The sequence below is a fragment of the Patiria miniata genome, unplaced genomic scaffold (genome assembly GCF_015706575.1).
Source record: "Patiria miniata isolate m_02_andy unplaced genomic scaffold, ASM1570657v1 HiC_scaffold_5, whole genome shotgun sequence".
Lineage (NCBI taxonomy): Eukaryota > Metazoa > Echinodermata > Asteroidea > Valvatida > Asterinidae > Patiria > Patiria miniata.
In genome coordinates, this window is record NW_024037072.1 from 6,368,209 (window position 1) to 6,378,265 (window position 10,057).

The 10,057-nt window shown below is 42.1% G+C and overlaps 1 long non-coding RNA gene across 1 annotated transcript; it reads right to left on the reverse strand.

The window, feature by feature from the left end:
• Positions 1 to 6,227: 6,227 nt before the first annotated feature.
• LOC119741117 lies at positions 6,228 to 10,020 on the reverse strand. The gene is made up of 3 exons (XR_005272718.1): positions 9,859 to 10,020; positions 7,555 to 7,716; positions 6,228 to 6,408 (listed from the first exon to the last, which is right to left on the reverse strand). It is a non-coding gene; the product is annotated as an uncharacterized LOC119741117 (long non-coding RNA).
• Between the last annotated feature and the right edge of the window lie 37 nt (positions 10,021 to 10,057).

Genomic DNA, 10,057 nt, shown 5'->3' on the forward strand with positions numbered 1-10,057 from the left:
TATACGTCCTTTATGGTTTGGCACCTTGAAAAATCAATGTTCAATTTGACTGGACAATATTCCAGCACAACATTAGTTATGAGCTTTATATACATGTAATGAGACATTGCATGAGACAATCGGTCGACAATAAATACTTAATTTCATTCAACTGTTGACAGCAAGACCTTCCTAATCGGTGCGCAATTTAAAACAACATTTAAACGGTATGAATCCCAGCACAAACATAAACCTCCACAATATCAGCGATTTCAATATCACCATCTCCCCTCTATAACAAAAACCATTTCTCCCCGTCCCTGGAAATATTTCTCCCCATCCCCGGAAATATTTGTGACATGGTTGACGGGTTGTACGGAAATTGGGCGTTCCGACTAGCACCTTTCACCCTAACTAGCCCCTCCCCTATATTGACAATATGTCCTGGACCCTCGCACAATCTCCACAGGAAATGTTATGTGCGCGCACGTTGCTAAACGCAAATACAACTTAGGTGAGACTGATGGCGAGCCCAAATAGGCTCGCGTGCAGCAGAGCGTCTGATTCTTTATTTGACTTAACAGTTGTTTGGAGTTATTGGAGTTATTATCGAGATTTCACTGCATACAGTAATTATTACGAAACAGTCAACTCCACCCATCTAGCGGGTGCCGCGCGAAGCGCGGCATCCCGCTAGTCTATACTACAATCACGAAAATGATTCGGGGGCGCTGCCATTTTCCCGACCGGTCTCCCGTCCCCATCGCGCCCGTTGGCTGCGGGGGATGCGGAACGGGGCCCGGCTATTTCCACCCTATTTTCCCATAATTCCCTTCCCCATTGAGCCGGCCGCGCCGGCCATCTTGCGTATGGCCACGTACGTTCGTTATGAGAGCATGCAGCGTATGGGCCGGATAATTGACGTGCCACGTATACGTTCGTTATGAGCATGCAGCGCATGCAACTTGCCCCACATTTCTTCAGCACAGCGTTGTTGACATGGTTGATGTATCTGTTCCTTGCTCCAGTTTTCTCATTGAACGGTAAGTCTCATTTATGATATATATTGTTGTTTGTGAAAAGTGGTATTCTTTCGAACGCCACTGGCAATGAGAAGCATTGTTGTTTGTGAAAAGTGTGAGTTTGTGAGTGTCCAATGATGGCGTAGTCTGGTGGTAGAACGGGGAGGGTTGTATGAATGTACGTACGGGGGGAGGCCTCGGACATCGAGAGTTTGGCCGTGGGTTTACTTAGCTAGGCTTAATGTGGCCAATTTACTGCATGACCTCCGTAAATACAGGCCTCACTTGGAACATGTACCCGAACATGTTTGTAGAACTTTGCCAACTTTTGATTTCACAATTGGGCTTTGTTTGTAGTTTGTTTTTGGATTTTGCTTTAGTTTGTTTTAGGCCTAGGCCTATAGGCCTACTAGCTAGAAAAAAAATGCTGCATTTGTATATAGGCCATGAAATGTACATTCATTCCATACAAATGATGCAAATTAAATCTTTGTGGTAATCTTAGAACACGGCAAATCATACTCAAAACTTCCTTTAAAGAAATGACTTTCATACTCATAGGCAAAACAAAATTAATTTACTGCAAATCAAAGACCAATAACCAACTTAATAAAGAAACCCTCAAATCAAAATTAAAGACGTGATCAAGTTCAAACCTCAGGCCAAAAACCAAAAAATACAGGCGAAGACTAAAACTTGAAACCAACACAGTTAGAATAGTGGAAATTAGAGAATACACTCTGGCAGAAAATCAAATGACTCGACAACAGACATGAACCCAAGCAGGATAAAGAGGAAACTAATACATTGATGACTGTTCAGTGTCTCTGCTGTTCTGCTGAGATAAAATCATATGCGGGGGGGGGGGGTCACTAAAATACAACATATAAGACATGTTTCGTTGTTTGGCATGTTTGGTTAGTACTTCAGTAGTGCATTCCGCATAAATGGGGTATTGCAACACCTGTCTAATTTATTTGTAGCTATTGTTAGCCGATGTATTTGTTTTACAAGTTTTCTTCACCTTAGTCGTTATTCTTTTCTTTCTAACTCCTTTACACAGGACTCCCGATGACACCCACATCACATGACCAGCTCCAACCATGCTCCAAGCATGCTCCAGTGCATGCTTCAACCAGTTCCCAAAGCAAGAATCTCAACTCAAGACGAAGACGTGACACACCTATTCTTTCCAGTTCAACTGCAAGATTCCTGCTTTTTCTCTTTACCCATTCAAAACACATTTTCCTTCTAGCCATAATTTTATTTTTAGAAGTCATGAAAAAAATCACTCTTTTCTGCTGTTTTATGTCCATCCTTTTTTTAAAATTATATCCTTGGCTTAGTTGTACCCATGAATAATGATGGAATGATTACCCGATAATTACTGGCCAAGCAGACTGTGTCGATCCTGGCAAACTTATTTGATAACAAAACAATGTCTTTGATTACCAAATTACATAATCACTCTTAAAATTTCACAACGAAATATTCATACTCGCATACCCCTCCATTTCTCATGAGTTTTCACCAACACTCATTAAAAAAATGTTGTCCTGTAACTTACAATGCCACTGTCATTATTTATGATTACAGCTTTTAACACAAAAAACTGCATTTGCATAATAACCTTTGGCCGTCTTGCTTGAAAGTCTTTCATGGAATGTTTGTGCCTATGGTTAACAAGCCTGGACCGACGTCCCTTGCGAAAATTGCTCCGAAAACTGACTACAATTATATCCCCTGAGTTTTGTCGAAGTACTACCCTGTACAGTAATGAATGCAAATACATTATTACTAAAAAAATTCGTGTATACCTGATTTCATTTTCACAGTTTTATAATAAATACATTTAACATGTGATGCTTGACATAATTATGAAGTGCTCCAATATGTCCTTTCTTTTAGTTTTACTCTCTTCTGCAAATAAACGTGTTACAATACTTTGCTGTACAACCCCATCACCATAATAAAAACACCAACTGCTATAATGACATTAACTTCTACTTTAATAAGAAACACCCCCTTCACCATAACAAATATAAATTGTTGCCCACTTCCCCGGAAATATAAGTGACCATTCACAGGTGTAACATAAATAGGCATGGGCGTCGCGAAGGGGGGGGGGGGCACTCCATAAAAGCAAAAAAAAAAGGGGGGGCGTGAAGTCATAGTGGTGTGAATTTAATGGGTTGGGGGGGGGGGCAAAATGTCCCTGCCCCCCTCTGAAACTGATAAATCGAGAATGTGTTGAGAAAAACAGGCATTTTTGGGGCAAAAATATGTTTTGCCCCCTCTAGAAAAAATCCTGGCGACGCCCACACAATATTCAACCCCCACCCCCACTGGCTGCCCCCTTCTCTCCTCTGTAGTGAGAACGATGGATACGACGTTGTATAGGCCAAGATCAAACCGCGTTTCATCTAAATTACCTATTTGTACAGTTGGTGTATACGTCCTTAATGGTTTGGCACCTTGAAAATTCAATATTCAAATTGACTGGACAATATTCTAGCACAACATTATTTATGAGCTTTATATAATGAGACATCGCATGAGACAATCGGTCGGCAATAAATACTTAATTTCATTCAACTGTTGACAGCAAGACCTTCCTAATTGGCGCGCAATTTAAAACAACATTTAAACGGTATGAATCCCAGCACAAACATAAACCCCCACAATATCAACAATTTCAATGTCACCATCTCCCCTCTATAACAAAAACCATTTCTCCCCATCCCTGGAAATATTTCTCCCCATCCCCGGAAATATTGGTGACACGGTTGACGGGTTTTACGGAAATTGGGCGTTCCAACTAGCACCCTTCACCCTAGCTAGCCCCTTCCCCTATATTGACAATATGTCCTGGACCCTCGCACAATCTCTGCAGGAAATGTTATGTGCGCGCACGTTGCTAAACGCAAATACAACTTGGGCGAGACTAATGGCGAGTCCAAATAGGCTCGCGTGCAGCAGAGGGTCTGATTCTTTATTTGACTTAACAGTTGTTTGGAGTTATTGGAGTTTAAATTATCGAGATTTCATTGTATACAGTAATTATTACGAAACAGTCAACTCCACCCATCTAGCGGGTGCCGCGCGAAGCGCGGCATCCCGCTAGTTAAAATAATTGTTGGCAGTGGATATTTTGCCGGAGACGGCAAACCTTTAGTAAACGTTAGTTTGCCGGATATGCACTGAACATGCGCAGTTACTGTTTTTTTTTTTACTTTAACATTTTCTGATGACAAATTTTAGTCTGGCTCCATGCCAATATTATCGTTGGAACCTCGTATTCACAAGATGGGATTCAGACCATTTTATAATTTCGGACTTTATTTCCCTTTAAAAAAAATCCTCCAGAGCCACAAATCTGAAAAAGAAAATGTCATACTTTGCAATAAAATGTTTGAGACATGTTAAAATAATAAAAGAAGAATATTCTTACTTATTTGGGGATGGGAAGAAAAAAACTTAAAAATGTGGCGGGGTTCGGGATCAAACCCGAGTCATCCCGTTCACTAAAGCCTTTGCTCAACCACTACACCAAACGTGCTTTTTGGTGGGAATTTAATACATCTTATAATTCAGCCCTATCTTAAAGAGTACAGCGCCCTCTGTTGATATGGATTGCCGCCGGCAAACCTTTAGTAAACGTTAGTTTGCCGTCATTACCTCCGGCAAAAATCCATCGAAATTGTTTAAATGTAGCCCCCTAATAGTCCGTCATTATGTAGAGTAACGTTCAACGCCTTGTCCGTACCGCCCTCTACCGTTACTTGACTGGTCTCAGTGCCCGCATCCAACTCTGCGCTGACTCTGGGGATCTTCGTGGCCTGTACAATGGTATTAAAGAGGCCATCGGTCCTACCCCAAAGAAGAGTGCTCCACTGCTGTCAGCTTCTGGCATAGCTATTACTGATCCATCAGCACAGCTGGACCGCTGGACCACTACAGCTCCCTCTTTGCTAGCGATGTAGAAGTGTGCTCCGATGCATTAGCCTTTCTGCCACAACTTTCCGTCCTGCATGAGCTTGACTGCAGTAGTGTGTCTGGACAGCCCAGGCGCTTCAAGATGAAGAACAGGCCTGAGCGACTTACAGAGTCAAAAGCCTTCGTCAGGTCGATAAATACGACGTAGAGCGGGCGTAGTTGCTCAATGCACTTCTCCTGTAGCTGTCGAAGGGAGAAAACCATATCGACAGTTGAGCGGGAGGCACGAAACCCACACTGGCTCTCTGGAAGGACTCTATCACCGATGACCAGTAACCTGGGAAGTAGTACACGGGCGAGAACCTTGCCGGCTATGCTCAACAAGGAAATGCCTCTGTAGTTGTTACAATCTTGTCTGCTACCTTTGTTTTTGAAGAGATAATATTTGCATCCTTTAGGTCTTGTGGTAGACAGCGTGAGTGCCAGCACAGTTGCAATACGTTAAGAAGCTCAGTTGACAGGGCAGAACCACCGCACTTCATGACTTCAGGAGGAATGCTGTCTGCACCGAAACTGAATATCACCATTTACCCAGCAAACCGGGGTGACTGTGATTGAGGGCACTCTGCAAGACAATACAATTATGCTCAGAGGACGTGTGTGTGAAAATATTCCAAATGAGGCGGAGGAAAGTTTAGTTGAAGATCAGTTGTCTCTTGATGACCCAAACCAGCACCTGATTTCTCTGCAAATGGAGGAAGGTGTCAAAAAGTTGGATTTGCAAGCCCCAAGTATTCACAGTGATGACAGCCCTGGAACCGTGGAAGACCCCAAAAATACAGATCTTACTGGTAAATCATTTAATGCCAGTAACATTTATAGTACAGACGGCAAAAACCTCTCCAAAAATTGTGACCAAAAGGGACAGTGGCAATGCAGAAGGCGGAGGTTCAAACAACAAAATGTAAGAGACTTCATCAATTTTTTCCCAATTGATGACTTTAGATATCCTTCAATCAATCGCATTTATGATGATGCCTCTCTTCATTGCATCCGATGAAGTAGCTGTTGCTTAGAAAGCTTATGCAAACTTTCATTCCAGTTAGTCATTTAAAAGATTGGGTAATTATAAAGGTTTTACAGAATTATTGTCGGGATTTTGAATTATCTGCCTCGTCCCGGCTTCGGTTTCAGGAGCATTCAGACCCCTTACTTGGGGACTCAGATTGTGTTTTATAAACATTTATTTATTTGATTGGATGTTGGAATTACAAGATAATCTTACTTCGACAATGTTGTGTTGTTTCTGTCCAGTGGCCGTTGGCCTGACATCGGCGTTTGGCCGGGGCCGCGTCCTCCAGCTCGTAGCTGATGTCACACTGAAACGAGCACACTGATTGGTACTTGTTGCTGCAGGGGGACGGCAAAATCTGGCCATTTCTAGGAGACGTCAAAATCGGGCAGGTCACCACTGTAGACGATGACACAACAACAGGGTGAGTTTTCATATCCATTATGATCGCAATAAAGGCTGGTTCTCACTTTTCGCAAATGCATGTGCAAAGCGGATTTGACGCCACAAAACATTCACATAACGAAATTCGAAATGTGTTCAACTTAACCGCGGTGTCACAAAATGGCGTTTGCGTTCGCTGTATGAACCGGCCTTGGTGCAAAAAAAATTGCCGATGAAAAATTATGTGCAAGACATACGGAATGAACGTCGGAATAACTATTCAACTTAAAAATCGAAGCTTTTGGGAAGTAACATGCAAACATAGCATATCAATTTTTTTTTTTTAATCTGGATTTTTGCTGGGCCAATCAATAGTCCTGGTTGTACCTTACTGATTTAGCCACTGGCTATCACTTGTGAACTAGCCTTGCTGGAGTCTCGTCTCGTCCCAAACGTTTGAAATACGGTTACTTCGTATGACGCCAATAAATTGGCACTGTGGAGCGCTGTGGTCCAATGGTTCCGGTGTTCGACCTCCCGTGCTGTGGTACGTGGGTTCGAACCCTGACGGGGAACATAATGCTTGTGTTCTGTGGCAGGACACTTTACTACAATTGCCTCTGTCCACCCAGGAGTATAAATGCGTACATGTAAAAGTAAAGACCAGAATGCGCTGATCTGGAGCTGCTGCAAAAAATGGTCCCAAGGCCCTGATGAACAGGTGTAATAATAATTGTGAAGCGCTTTGAGACCTTTGGTATAAAGCGCTATATAGGAGCATCACATTATTATTATTAAATCCTGCCCATCGTGTAGGCCTCAAGCACGGGAGACTTCAAGTGAGTAGCTATTCGGAATCGTTTGAACAGAAATGTTTCGCTCTGGAACAAGCTGGACTTGCCTTGTCTTCATTTTACGGAAACTTGTGATAGGGTGAGGGAGTACCACACACCGGCACCTGTTTGGTTTGTATGATACCATGACCATGGACCATGACATGAATTTTAAATTCTGGAACATGCATTTTGTGCCTATATACGAGCCTCTTCTCCCTAGTCCGTCAACGCTTTATACTGAGCTTCATCCTGATACCCTCTTCGAGAACGCGGCAACTTCACCTGAAAAAAAAACCCGACTACCGGAATTCAAAATCCCACTTACGCCTGCAGGACTCCCCACGCATGGGATCCCCCTCGTAGCCTTCCTTGCAGAAGCACGCTCCTAGGAGTTTGCTGCCCTCAGCGGCTGTGGTCGAGTCAGGCGGGCACGGGGTGCATCCGTCCGTGGGCTCACAGGTGGACTTGTAAGTTCCGCGTGGGCACGCTAAATGGTTAAGCAACGAAAAAAAATTCAACCTTGCCATCAATATGCGTTTCACATCACCAGAGCAACTTTTCAGGGACAAGACCTTTAACAAATCTTGTCAAAATTAAAATCGACAGAAACTCTCATTTTATTTACCAACACACCAATGTTTTTCAGGAAGTCAAACTGAGTTTATACTCTATTGCATAAAAAAAACATAAGTGAAAAGATGTACATGTAGTTACAAAGGTTTTTTTAAGGATTTATTGCTGTGCAAAGACAGTACCTTGAAACTCGGGTGTGAAAGGCTCGCACTATACTACTCTCTCTCTCTCTCAATAAAAACGCACTGAGCAAATAACAACACACATTGAAGCACCCACTACCCGGTTATCACACTAGATATTATTTTAAGTAAAAGATAATTTAATATGCCATCTCGGAAATATGCCATCTTTTTCATGAGTAACAAATATCCAATGCTGGAAACACAGCCTTTATTTTTCTAAGCACTTTCTCAGTGGGTTCATGGTTCTGATCACAATATAAAAAAGTGTTTCTGTGTACCTGGACGGCATACGATAATCCATCCATCAAAAACACATGCTTGGCTCCTTTAATATCACCAGTAAAATCACCAGATGTTTTCACCATTTAAAACTTTACATGGAGTGATTCTCTTGTGAATTTTCAACTTCATGGTAAATCGATCGACTGTACATTCTGCAGATTTGATAATGTTTGTTTATCACAGGAAACTCGTTGGCGGAAGCCGGAGCTAGCGTGTTCCATGGGGAGAAAGCTACAGGGAAAACCCGCTCTTATCACCGGTGGTTGACAAAACTAACCGTTTGGGTCACTGTATCAGGGTTCTTCCACGGTCCTACGTGCTTTGAATATTCTCCCCACAAAGTCATCGTAAGTCAGCATAAGGCAGTTGTATATTAAGTTTGCGCCCTTGAACATGTTGAAGAAGATTAGGTATATTTCAAACGAGATTCTTTACAAAATAGTGAAAGCTTTCCCGACAGCATGCCGATTAAAACATGTTTTCAAAGCTGTACTTAGTCGATCACAAGTCAACCTTATGTCTTTATTGAAGACACAAGTCATTATCACAAGTAGGCCTAACAGGAAATACATGCCTTTATCAAACTTTATCGGCAGAGGCATATTCCATAACAGATGACTATTATATTTGATTAAACAGAAATCTGTGTATAATATGAAGCTGACATTTGATAATAATGGACTAAATATGCAAGTTGATCATATAACCGGAAAAATGATTTTTAATTTCTTCTTATACCAAACAATATTTTTGATGTTTATTGTTAAAGGGACACTAGGTCCTGGAACTGCCCAATTGGGCTACAAAACACGCTTTGAACGAGATGATGATAATCGGAAATAACTTTTAAAAGTAAGATATATAGGCCTACATCCACACAACTATCGTTTCAAAATTGGGCGTTTTTGTGTTATTCCTGTATTATGCGTGCGAGAACGAATTTCAGGGTCCACTTTTGCTACCCCATATATTCGAGCTGTTTGGATGCTAGTTGTGATTTCATTCGTACGCGTAAAGTTGAAGAAACCACAATTTTTTGCATTGGTGATTGGTCACCGCGTGCTGTTCCCGAGACACACAACGTGTATAGCGTACATGAGAACGACACGAAAAACATATTCGTACTCTGTCATGTCTGATGTAAACAAGCGGTTTTTGTTGGTCTTTTTTTCAGGAATGGTAAGATATTAGGTTGGTTTCCTTTCAACCAGATGTTTGAAATAGGCTAAGTAAACAATCCAAAACATAACATTTTCGGGGATTTCAGGACCTAGTGCCCCTTTAAGGTTATAAAGGCAGTTACAAAAATGTACCAGTACAGCAATAATTATGCGCCAGTGGCGTATTAGGGTCCATTTTGCAGGGAGGTACTTCAGGAGGTCCTTATTTCCTGGAAAGGGAACTAATTTCTGAGTGAAGGCACAGGAACGGGCAAAGGTCCGCAAGCGGAAGGGCGGAGGGGATCCCCCGTACCTCGCCTTAATATTTACCCCACTTATTAGCACCATAGGGCCTCTGTGTTTTTCGCATTAAAATTATTTTACCATTGCACATTCTTACCGATCAAAGTTCCAATAAATTGAACTTACCAGGGTATTTTGTCCAACTAACAACTATCTCTACCAATCCCGGGCCGATTTTCTCTTTCAGAAATGTTAAGTCCTGCGATAAGAAGCAAGTACGTTGAAGAACTTCAACATCCGTATAAATACCAGCTGTTTACTAAGCGACCGGCGTGCACGATTGGTGCTTCGCGAACCAACCTCTCATCAAGGTCTCGGTCTGTAC